Source organism: Bombina bombina, chromosome 2, assembly GCF_027579735.1.
Source record: "Bombina bombina isolate aBomBom1 chromosome 2, aBomBom1.pri, whole genome shotgun sequence".
In the NCBI taxonomy this organism is placed as follows: Eukaryota; Metazoa; Chordata; class Amphibia; order Anura; family Bombinatoridae; genus Bombina; species Bombina bombina.
In genome coordinates, this window is record NC_069500.1 from 861,152,839 (window position 1) to 861,163,215 (window position 10,377).

General features: G+C 38.7%; 11 non-coding genes and 5 pseudogenes across 11 annotated transcripts; all 16 read right to left on the reverse strand.

The window, feature by feature from the left end:
- Positions 1-1,034: 1,034 nt before the first annotated feature.
- LOC128651050 (uncharacterized) lies at positions 1,035-1,143 on the reverse strand (annotated as a pseudogene).
- A 368-nt stretch (positions 1,144-1,511) lies between these two features.
- On the reverse strand, positions 1,512-1,630 carry LOC128651005 (uncharacterized; annotated as a pseudogene).
- Positions 1,631-1,985: 355 nt separating this feature from the next.
- On the reverse strand, positions 1,986-2,104 carry LOC128651011 (5S ribosomal RNA). The gene has a single exon (XR_008401069.1). It is a non-coding gene; the product is annotated as a 5S ribosomal RNA (ribosomal RNA).
- Positions 2,105-2,455: 351 nt separating this feature from the next.
- Positions 2,456-2,574, reverse strand: LOC128650961 (uncharacterized; annotated as a pseudogene).
- A 354-nt stretch (positions 2,575-2,928) lies between these two features.
- Positions 2,929-3,047, reverse strand: LOC128651024 (5S ribosomal RNA). Its single transcript, XR_008401071.1, has one exon. It is a non-coding gene; the product is annotated as a 5S ribosomal RNA (ribosomal RNA).
- Positions 3,048-3,398: 351 nt separating this feature from the next.
- LOC128650858 (uncharacterized) lies at positions 3,399-3,517 on the reverse strand (annotated as a pseudogene).
- Positions 3,518-4,915: 1,398 nt separating this feature from the next.
- On the reverse strand, positions 4,916-5,034 carry LOC128650718 (5S ribosomal RNA). Its single transcript, XR_008400978.1, has one exon. It is a non-coding gene; the product is annotated as a 5S ribosomal RNA (ribosomal RNA).
- Positions 5,035-5,391: 357 nt separating this feature from the next.
- LOC128650895 (5S ribosomal RNA) lies at positions 5,392-5,510 on the reverse strand. The gene has a single exon (XR_008401058.1). It is a non-coding gene; the product is annotated as a 5S ribosomal RNA (ribosomal RNA).
- A 365-nt stretch (positions 5,511-5,875) lies between these two features.
- Positions 5,876-5,994, reverse strand: LOC128650775 (5S ribosomal RNA). The gene has a single exon (XR_008401032.1). It is a non-coding gene; the product is annotated as a 5S ribosomal RNA (ribosomal RNA).
- Positions 5,995-6,350: 356 nt separating this feature from the next.
- LOC128650908 (5S ribosomal RNA) lies at positions 6,351-6,469 on the reverse strand. Its single transcript, XR_008401060.1, has one exon. It is a non-coding gene; the product is annotated as a 5S ribosomal RNA (ribosomal RNA).
- A 360-nt stretch (positions 6,470-6,829) lies between these two features.
- LOC128650663 (5S ribosomal RNA) lies at positions 6,830-6,948 on the reverse strand. Its single transcript, XR_008400931.1, has one exon. It is a non-coding gene; the product is annotated as a 5S ribosomal RNA (ribosomal RNA).
- Positions 6,949-7,304: 356 nt separating this feature from the next.
- LOC128651058 (5S ribosomal RNA) lies at positions 7,305-7,423 on the reverse strand. The gene has a single exon (XR_008401074.1). It is a non-coding gene; the product is annotated as a 5S ribosomal RNA (ribosomal RNA).
- Positions 7,424-7,784: 361 nt separating this feature from the next.
- LOC128651046 (5S ribosomal RNA) lies at positions 7,785-7,903 on the reverse strand. The gene has a single exon (XR_008401073.1). It is a non-coding gene; the product is annotated as a 5S ribosomal RNA (ribosomal RNA).
- Positions 7,904-8,264: 361 nt separating this feature from the next.
- LOC128650920 (5S ribosomal RNA) lies at positions 8,265-8,383 on the reverse strand. Its single transcript, XR_008401061.1, has one exon. It is a non-coding gene; the product is annotated as a 5S ribosomal RNA (ribosomal RNA).
- Positions 8,384-8,740: 357 nt separating this feature from the next.
- Positions 8,741-8,859, reverse strand: LOC128650931 (5S ribosomal RNA). Its single transcript, XR_008401062.1, has one exon. It is a non-coding gene; the product is annotated as a 5S ribosomal RNA (ribosomal RNA).
- A 362-nt stretch (positions 8,860-9,221) lies between these two features.
- Positions 9,222-9,341, reverse strand: LOC128650839 (uncharacterized; annotated as a pseudogene).
- Between the last annotated feature and the right edge of the window lie 1,036 nt (positions 9,342-10,377).

The window sequence follows — 10,377 nt, forward strand, 5'->3', positions numbered from 1 at the left end:
CCCGATTTCTAGCGCTGGTATTTAGAGTTTTTTTGTCTACGCTTTTTGCGTGCGTTAGGGAAATCTGTCTGTCGCGTGCATGAGCACGTCTTCCCCATAGAACTCAATGGAGGCTCAAAATTTGTGTGAAAAAAATTCAAAGACTGGTTTTCATCGTAAAGTGAGTGACGTCATGGTCTTGTGTGAAAAAGTAGCTAAATCGTGTTCATTTTGTAATAAATAACTTGTTTGTGTATGTAATGTGGTGTATATTTTTTGTATGCATTGATGAGTGTATGTTTGTGATAATATTATTAGTTAGATGTAGCTATATGAGGGTCTTTTCCCGTGTGTCAATGTAAGTCAATGGCAAAATGGATTTGTGTTGGTTTTTTTTTCTAACACCCGAGATCTCGCAACTTTGATCCTTTCTATTTTGATGTAAAAAAAATATTTAAAAAAAAAATATATAGTGTAGTGTTTGTATGAGTGTAAGTGTACTTTGTGCAATTTTTTTTTTTATTCGTGGATGTTTATTTTGTCGGTAGATGTTAACTACTGGGTCTGAGTTGTCGGTAGAGATTTGTGCGTTGAGAGATTTTTGAGTGTCGGTAAGTGAACTCTAAATACCCGAGGGCGGTAAAAACCAGCATTAGAAGCCCTATACGCTTGTTTTGACGGCTAACGCCAAACTCTAAATCTAGCAGTAAGTGCTTCTTCCCAACGCTTTTTGTTTTTGCTCATGCTGTCATTCACAGTCTGTAAAAAATTGAAGAGTTAAAACGGGGCTAAAATTTAGATGGCAAATATATAAATAAATTAATAAATAATTAGTGCCAGTACAGGCCCAGAATCACTTGCTGACCCATGACAAAAAGTATACATAGATACAGAGTTTCCTGCCCCTCTTTCTGCCTGCCTGTCTGTATATACAAAAGATAATTATCTTTAATACATCTAATTTTTAGTAATTGCAAACTACATTTGTTTCAATAAATATTGCTAGTATCAGTAAATATGACGCATGCTTCACTGCTTTAAAAATGAAAAAAAAAAGCCTAACGCACCTGGTATTCCCAGGTGGTCTCCCATCCAGGTACTGACCAGACCTGGCCCTGCTTAACTTCCGAGATCAGGTGCATTCAAGGCAGTGTGGCAGTAGACACTTAGCGCTTCTTCCCAACGCTAATTGTTCTTGCTCATGCTGTCATTCACAGTCTGTAAAAAATTGAAGAGTTAAAATGCGGTTAAAATTTAGATGGCAAATATATAGATAAATTAATAAATAGTGCCAGTACAGGCCCAGAATCACTTGCTGACCCATAACAAAAAGTATACATCGATAAACAGTTTCCTGCCCCTCTTTCTGCTTGCCTGCCTGCCTGCCTGTCTGTCTTTACAAAAGATAATTATCTTTAATACAATGGACATCTAATTTTTAGTAATTGCAAGCTACAGTTGTTTCAATGAATATTTCTACTATCAGTAAATATGAGGCATGCTTAACTGCTTTAAAAATGAAAAAAAAAAAAAGCCTACCTCACCTGGTGTTCCCAGGCGGCCTCCCATCCAGGTACTGACCACGCCTGGCCCTGCTAAACTTCCGAGATCACACAGGATCGGGTGCATTCAAGGCAGTGTGGCAGTAGACACTTAGTGCGTCTTCCCAACGCTTTTTGTTCTTGCTCATGCTGTCATTCACAGTCTGTAAAAAATTGAAGAGTTAAAATGGGGTTAAAATTTAGATGGCAAATATATAAATAAATTAATAAATAGTGCCAGTACAGGCCTAGAATCACTTGCTGACCCATGACAAAAAGTATACACAGATAAAGAGTTTCCTGCCCCTCTTTCTGCCTGCCTGCCTGTTTGTGTTTACAAAAGATAATTATCTTTAATACAATGGACATCTAATTTTTAGTAATTGCAAACTACAGTTGTTTCAATGAATTTTGCTACTGTCAGTAAATATGACACATGCTTTACTGCTTTAAACATGAAAAAAAAGCCTACCGCACCTGGTGTTCCCAGGCGGTCTCCCATCCAGGTACTGACCAGGCCTGGCCCTGCTTAACTTCCAAGATCAGATGGGATTGGGTGCCTTCAAGGCAGTGTGGCGGTAGACACTTAGCAGCGCTTCTTCCCAACGCTTTTTGTTCTTGCTCATGCTGTCATTCACAGTCTGTAAAAAATTGAAGAGTTAAAATGGGATTAAAATTTAGATGGCAAATATATAAATAAATTAATAAATAGTGCCAGTACAGGCCCAGAATCACTTGCTGACCCTTGACAAAAAGTATACATAGATACAGAGTTTCCTGCCCCTCTTTCTGTCTGTCTGTCTTTACAAAAGATAATCATCTTTAATACAATGGACATCTAATTTTTAGTAATTGCAAGCTACAGTTGTTTCAATTAATATTGCTACTATCAGTAAATATGAGGCATGCTTCACTGCTTTAAAAATGAAAAGAAAAGCCTACCTCACCTGGTGTTCCCAGGTGGCCACCCATCCAGGTACTGACCACGCCTGGCCCTGCTAAACTTCCGAGATCAGACAGGATCGGGTGCATTCAAGGCAGTGTGGCAGTAGACACTTAGTGCGTCTTCCCAACGCTTTTTGTTCTTGCTCATGCTGTCATTCACAGTCTGTAAAAAATTGAAGAGTTAAAATGGGGTTCAAATTTAGATGGCAAATATATAAATAAATTAATAAATAGTGCCAGTACAGGCCTAGAATCACTTGCTGACCCATGACAAAAAGTATACACAGATAAAGAGTTTCCTGCCCCTCTTTCTGCCTGCCTGCCTGTTTGTGTTTACAAAAGATAATTATCTTTAATACAATGGACATCTAATTTTTAGTAATTGCAAACTACAGTTGTTTCAATGAATTTTGCTACTGTCAGTAAATATGACACATGCTTTACTGCTTTAAACATGAAAAAAAGCCTACCGCACCTGGTGTTCCCAGGCGGTCTCCCATCCAGGTACTGACCAGGCCTGGCCCTGCTTAACTTCCAAGATCAGATGGGATTGGGTGCCTTCAAGGCAGTGTGGCGGTAGACACTTAGCAGCGCTTCTTCCCAACGCTTTTTGTTCTTGCTCATGCTGTCATTCACAGTCTGTAAAAAATTGAAGAGTTAAAATGGGATTAAAATTTAGATGGCAAATATATAAATAAATTAATAAATAGTGCCAGTACAGGCCCAGAATCACTTGCTGACCCTTGACAAAAAGTATACATAGATACAGAGTTTCCTGCCCCTCTTTCTGTCTGTCTGTCTTTACAAAAGATAATCATCTTTAATACAATGGACATCTAATTTTTAGTAATTGCAAGCTACAGTTGTTTCAATTAATATTGCTACTATCAGTAAATATGAGGCATGCTTCACTGCTTTAAAAATGAAAAGAAAAGCCTACCTCACCTGGTGTTCCCAGGTGGCCACCCATCCAGGTACTGACCAGGCCTGGCCCTGCTTAACTTCCGAGATCAGCCAGGATCGGGTGCATTCAAGGCAGTGTGGCAGTAGACACTTAGCGCTTCTTCCCAACGCTTTTTGTTCTTGCTCATGTTGTCATTCACAGTCTGTAAAAAATTGAAGAGTTAAAACGGGGTTAAAATTTAGATGGCAAATATATATAAATAAATAAATAAATAAATAGATAAAGAGTTTCCTGCCCCTCTTTCTGCCTGCCTGCCTGTCTGTTTTTACAAAAGATAATTATCTTTAATACAAAGGACATCTAATTTTTAGTAATTGCAAGCTACAGTTGTTTCAATGAAACTCTTTATCTGTGTATACTTTTTGTCACGGGTCAGCAAGTGATTCTGGGTCTGTACTGGCACTATTTATTAATTTATTTACATAAATTAAAAAAGAAAAGAAAAAAAAAAGCCTACCGCACCTGGTGTTCCTAGGTATTCTCCCATCCATGTACTGACCAGGCCTGACCCTGCTTAACTTCAAAGATCAGATCAGGTGCATTCAAGGCAGTGTGGGGGTAGACACTAATCGCTTCTTTCCAGCTCTTTTTGTTCTTACTCATGCTGTCTTTCACAGTGTGTAAAAAAAAAGTTAAACCGGGGTTAAAATTTAGATGGTAAATATGTAAATAAATTAATAAATAGTGCCAGTACAGACCCAGAATCACTTGCTGACCCATGACAAAAAGTATACACAGATAAAGAGTTTCCTGCCCCTCTTTCTGCCTGCCTGTCTTTACAAAAGATAATTATCTTTAATACAATGGACATCTAATTTTTAGTAATTGCAAGCTACAGTTGTTTCAATAAATATTGCTACTATCAGTAAATATGAGGCATGCTTCACTGCTTTAAAAATGAAAAAAAAAAAAGACTACCTCACCTGGTGTTCCCAGGCAGCCTCCCATCTAGGTACTGACCAGGTCTGGCCCTGCTTAAGTTTTAAGATCAGTGTATGGTTTTAACAGTATGTGTGTTAAAATCTTGTGTTTATAAATTGTAGTTTTGTAGCTGAGATTTGCTTCTAAGGAAAAATGTTATTAACCTTAGCAATGAACAACATCAGCAGATTTAATTAAGTGTTGCAAAGGTTCTCATTTAACATGAAAACAAATTGTGCAGAGACAAGCAAGTAATATAAATATATGCCTAGCAATAGATACTTTGAATAATATTTTAGAGTTATATGTATCTGAATGTGAGAACAAGAGGTTTGTTTCAAGCAAAGCACAGAAATATAGTAGTAAAAAAAGTATACATAGATACAGAGTTTAATGCCCCTCTTTCTAACTGCCTGCCTACCTGTCTGTCTTTACAAAAGATAATTATCTTTAATACAATGGACCTCTAATTTTTAGTAATTGCAAGCTACATTTGTTTCAATAAATATTGCTAGTATCAGTAAATATGACGCATGCTTCACTGCTTTAAAAATGAAAAAAAAAAAGCCTACAGCACCTGGTGTTCACAGGCGGTCTCCCATCCAGGTACTGACCAGGCCTGGCCCTGCTTAACTTCCGAGATCAGACGGGATCGGGTGCATTCAAGGCAGTGTGGCGGTAGACACTTAGCGCTTCTTCCCAACGCTTTTTGTTCTTGCTCATGCTGTCATTCACAGTCTGTAAAAAATTGAAGATTTAAACCGGGGTTAAAATTTAGATGGCAAATATATAAATAAATTAATAAATAGTGCCAGTACAGGCCCAGAATCACTTGCTGACCCATGACAAAAAGTATACATAGATACAGAGTTTCCTGCCCCTCTTTCTGCCTGCCTGCCTGTCTGTCTTTACAAAAGATAATTATCTTTAATACAATGGACCTCTATTTTTTAGTAATTGCAAGCTACATTTGTTTCAATAAATATTGCTAGTATCAGTAAATATGACGCATGCTTCACTGCTTTAAAAATGAAAAAAAAAAGCCTACCGCACCTGGTGTTCCCAGGCGGTCTCCCATCCAGGTACTGACCAGGCCTGGCCCTGCTTAACTTCCGAGATCAGACGGGATCGGGTGCATTCAAGGCAGTGTGGCGGTAGACACTTAGCGCTTCTTCCCAACGCTTTTTGTTCTTGCTCATGCTGTCATTCACAGTCTGTAAAAAATTGAAGATTTAAACCGGGGTTAAAATTTAGATGGCAAATATATAAATAAATTAATAAATAGTGCCAGTACAGGCCCAGAATCACTTGCTGACCCATGACAAAAAGTATACATAGATACAGAGTTTCCTGCCCCTCTTTCTGCCTGCCTGCCTGCCTGCCTGTCTGTCTTTACAAAAGATAATTATCTTTAATACAATGGACCTCTAATTTTTAGTAATTGCAAGCTACATTTGTTTCAATAAATATTGCTAGTATCAGTAAATATGACGCATGCTTCACTGCTTTAAAAATGAAAAAAAAAAGCCTACTACACCTGGTGTTCCCAGGCGGTCTCCCATCCAGGTACTGACCAGGCCTGGCCCTGCTTAACATCCGAGATCAGACGAGATCGGGTGCATTCAAGGCAGTGTGGCGGTAGACACTTAGCGCTTCTTCCCAACGCTTTTTGTTCTTGCTCATGCTGTCATTCACAGTCTGTAAAAAATTGAAGATTTAAACCGGGGTTAAAATTTAGATGGCAAATATATAAATAAATTAATAAATAGTGCCAGTACAGGCCCAGAATCACTTGCTGACCCATGACAAAAAGTATACATAGATACAGAGTTTCCTGCCCCTCTTTCTGCCTGCCTGCCTGTCTGTATTTACAAAAGATAATTATCTTTAATACAATGGACCTCTATTTTTAGTAATTGCAAGCTACATTTGTTTCAATAAATATTGCTAGTATCAGTAAATATGACGCATGCTTCACTGCTTTAAAAATGAAAAAAAAAAGCCTACCGCACCTGGTGTTCCCAGGCGGTCTCCCATCCAGGTACTGACCAGGCCTGGCCCTGCTTAACTTCCGAGATCAGACGGGATCGGGTGCATTCAAGGCAGTGTGGCGGTAGACACTTAGCGCTTCTTCCCAACGCTTTTTGTTCTTGCTCATGCTGTCATTCACAGTCTGTAAAAAATTGAAGATTTAAACCGGGGTTAAAATTTAGATGGCAAATATATAAATAAATTAATAAATAGTGCCAGTACAGGCCCAGAATCACTTGCTGACCCATGACAAAAAGTATACATAGATACAGAGTTTCCTGCCCCTCTTTCTGACTGCCTGCCTGCCTGTCTGTCTTTACAAAAGATAATTATCTTTAATACAATGGACCTCTAATTTTTAGTAATTGCAAGCTACATTTGTTTCAATAAATATTGCTAGTATCAGTAAATATGACGCATGCTTCACTGCTTTAAAAATGAAAAAAAAAGCCTACCGCACCTGGTGTTCCCAGGCGGTCTCCGATCCAGGTACTGACCAGGCCTGGCCCTGCTTAACTTCCGAGATCAGACGGGATCGGGTGCATTCAAGGCAGTGTGGCGGTAGACACTTAGCGCTTCTTCCCAACGCTTTTTGTTCTTGCTCATGCTGTCATTCACAGTCTGTAAAAAATTGAAGATTTAAACCGGGGTTAAAATTTAGATGGCAAATATATAAATAAATTAATAAATAGTGCCAGTACAGGCCCAGAATCACTTGCTGACCCATGACAAAAAGTATACATAGATACAGAGTTTCCTGCCCCTCTTTCTGCCTGCCTGCCTGTCTGTATTTACAAAAGATAATTATCTTTAATACAATGGACCTCTAATTTTTAGTAATTGCAAGCTACATTTGTTTCAATAAATATTGCTAGTATCAGTAAATATGACGCATGCTTCACTGCTTTAAAAATGAAAAAAAAAGCCTACCGCACCTGGTGTTCCCAGGCGGTCTCCCATCCAGGTACTGACCAGGCCTGGCCCTGCTTAACTTCCAAGATCAGACGGGATCGGGTGCATTCAAGGCAGTGTGGCGGTAGACACTTAGCACTTCTTCCCAACGCTTTTTGTTCTTGCTCATGCTGTCATTCACAGTCTGTAAAAAATTGAAGATTTAAACCGGGGTTAAAATTTAGATGGCAAATATATAAATAAATTAATAAATAGTGCCAGTACAGGCCCAGAATCACTTGCTGACCCATGACAAAAAGTATACATAGATACAGAGTTTCCTGCCCCTCTTTCTGACTGCCTGCCTGTCTGTCTGTCTTTACAAAAGATAATTATCTTTAATACAATGGACCTCTAATTTTTAGTAATTGCAAGCTACATTTGTTTCAATAAATATTGCTAGTATCAGTAAATATGACGCATGCTTCACTGCTTTAAAAATGAAAAAAAAAAGCCTACCGCACCTGGTGTTCACAGGCGGTCTCCCATCCAGGTACTGACCAGGCCTGGCCCTGCTTAACTTCCGAGATCAGACGGGATCGGGTGCATTCAAGGCAGTGTGGCGGTAGACACTTAGCGCTTCTTCCCAACGCTTTTTGTTCTTGCTCATGCTGTCATTCACAGTCTGTAAAAAATTGAAGATTTAAACCGGGGTTAAAATTTAGATGGCAAATATATAAATAAATTAATAAATAGTGCCAGTACAGGCCCAGAATCACTTGCTGACCCATGACAAAAAGTATACATAGATACAGAGTTTCCTGCCCCTCTTTCTGCCTGCCTGCCTGTCTGTCTGTCTTTACAAAAGATAATTATCTTTAATACAATGGACCTCTAATTTTTAGTAATTGCAAGCTACATTTGTTTCAATAAATATTGCTAGTATCAGTAAATATGACGCATGCTTCACTGCTTTAAAAATGAAAAAAAAAAGCCTACCGCACCTGGTGTTCCCAGGCGGTCTCCCATCCAGGTACTGACCAGGCCTGGCCCTGCTTAACTTCCGAGATCAGACGGGATCGGGTGCATTCAAGGCAGTGTGGCGGTAGACACTTAGCGCTTCTTCCCAACGCTTTTTGTTCTTGCTCATGCTGTCATTCACAGTCTGTAAAAAATTGAAGATTTAAACCGGGGTTAAAATTTAGATGGCAAATATATAAATAAATTAATAAATAGTGCCAGTACAGGCCCAGAATCACTTGCTGACCCATGACAAAAAGTATACATAGATACAGAGTTTCCTGCCCCTCTTTCTGCCTGCCTGCCTGCCTGTATTTACAAAAGATAATTATCTTTAATACAATGGACCTCTATTTTTTATTAATTGCAAGCTACATTTGTTTCAATAAATATTGCTAGTATCAGTAAATATGACGCATGCTTCACTGCTTTAAAAATGAAAAAAAAAAGCCTACCGCACCTGGTGTTCCCAGGCGGTCTCCCATCCAGGTACTGACCAGGCCTGGCCCTGCTTAACTTCCGAGATCAGACGGGATCGGGTGCATTCAAGGAAGTGTGGCGGTAGACACTTAGCGCTTCTTCCCAACGCTTTTTCTTCTTGCTCATGCTTTCATTCACAGTCTGTAAAAAATTGAAGATTTAAACCGGGGTTCAAATTTAGATGGCAAATATATAAATAAATTAATAAATAGTGCCAGTACAGGCCCAGAATCACTTGCTGACCCATGACAAAAAGTATACATAGATACAGAGTTTCCTGCCCCTCTTTCTGACTGCCTGCCTGTCTGTCTGTCTTTACAAAAGATAATTATCTTTAATACAATGGACCTCTAATTTTTAGTAATTGCAAGCTACATTTGTTTCAATAAATATTGCTAGTATCAGTTAATATGACGCATGCTTCACTGCTTTAAAAATGAAAAAAAAAAAGCCTACCAGCACCTGGTGTTCACAGGCGGTCTCCCATCCAGGTACTGACCAGGCCTGGCCCTGCTTAACATCCGAGATCAGACGGGATCGGGTGCATTCAAGGCAGTGTGGCAGTAGACACTTAGCGCTTCTTCCCAATGCTTTTTGTTCTTGCTCATGCTGTCATTCACAGTCTGTAAAAAATTGAAGATTTAAACCGGGGTTAAAATTTAGATGGCAAATATATAAATAAATTAATAAATAGTGCCAGTACAGGCCCAGAATCACTTGCTGACCCATGACAAAAAGTATACATAGATACAGAGTTTCCTGCCCCTCTTTCTGCCTGCCTGCCTGCCTGCCTGTCTGTATTTACAAAAGATAATTATCTTTAATACAATGGACCTCTATTTTTTATTAATTGCAAGCTACATTTGTTTCAATAAATATTGCTAGTATCAGTAAATATGACGCATGCTTCACTGCTTTAAAAATGAAAAAAAAAGCCTAGCGCACCTGGTGTTCCCAGGCGGTCTCCCATCCAGGTACTGACCAGGCCTGGCCCTGCTTAAAGGATTACTTTCTGTTATAATTTTTAAGCTAAACAACTAACATATTAAAGTTAATAAACATTAATTAAAACCTACTGACCTATATTTTCTCCAAAACTAAGTTTCATAACATTCTAAAAGTTATATTTTTTATTCGCTGATGATGTCACATTATCCTGCAAATTATTTTCAGCACTGCATGTTCAAAATACTTAAACCAATAACTTTGTGTTTAAAGCGCCATTTTGAAACCTAGGTATTGTAAACGGATTGGTACAGAGCAAAGGATACCCACGGAAAGGGTTTGGAAAACAATTAAATTTGCAGACAAGATTTCTGATATACGGTAGAGATATGTTAATGAAATGCTATTGATAAAAAGCGTATTTGGGGTAGTTAGTTAGTAACAGGCATAGAAAATATTTACTTACAGTGGCCCTTTAACTTCCGAGATCAGACGGGAACGGGTGCATTCAAGGCAGTGTGGCGGTGGACACTTAGCGCTTCTTCCCAACGCTTTTTGTTCTTGCTCATGCTGTCATTCACAGTCTGTAAAAAATTGAAGATTTAAACCGGGGTTAAAATTTAGATGGCAAATATATAAATAAATTAATAAATAGTGCGG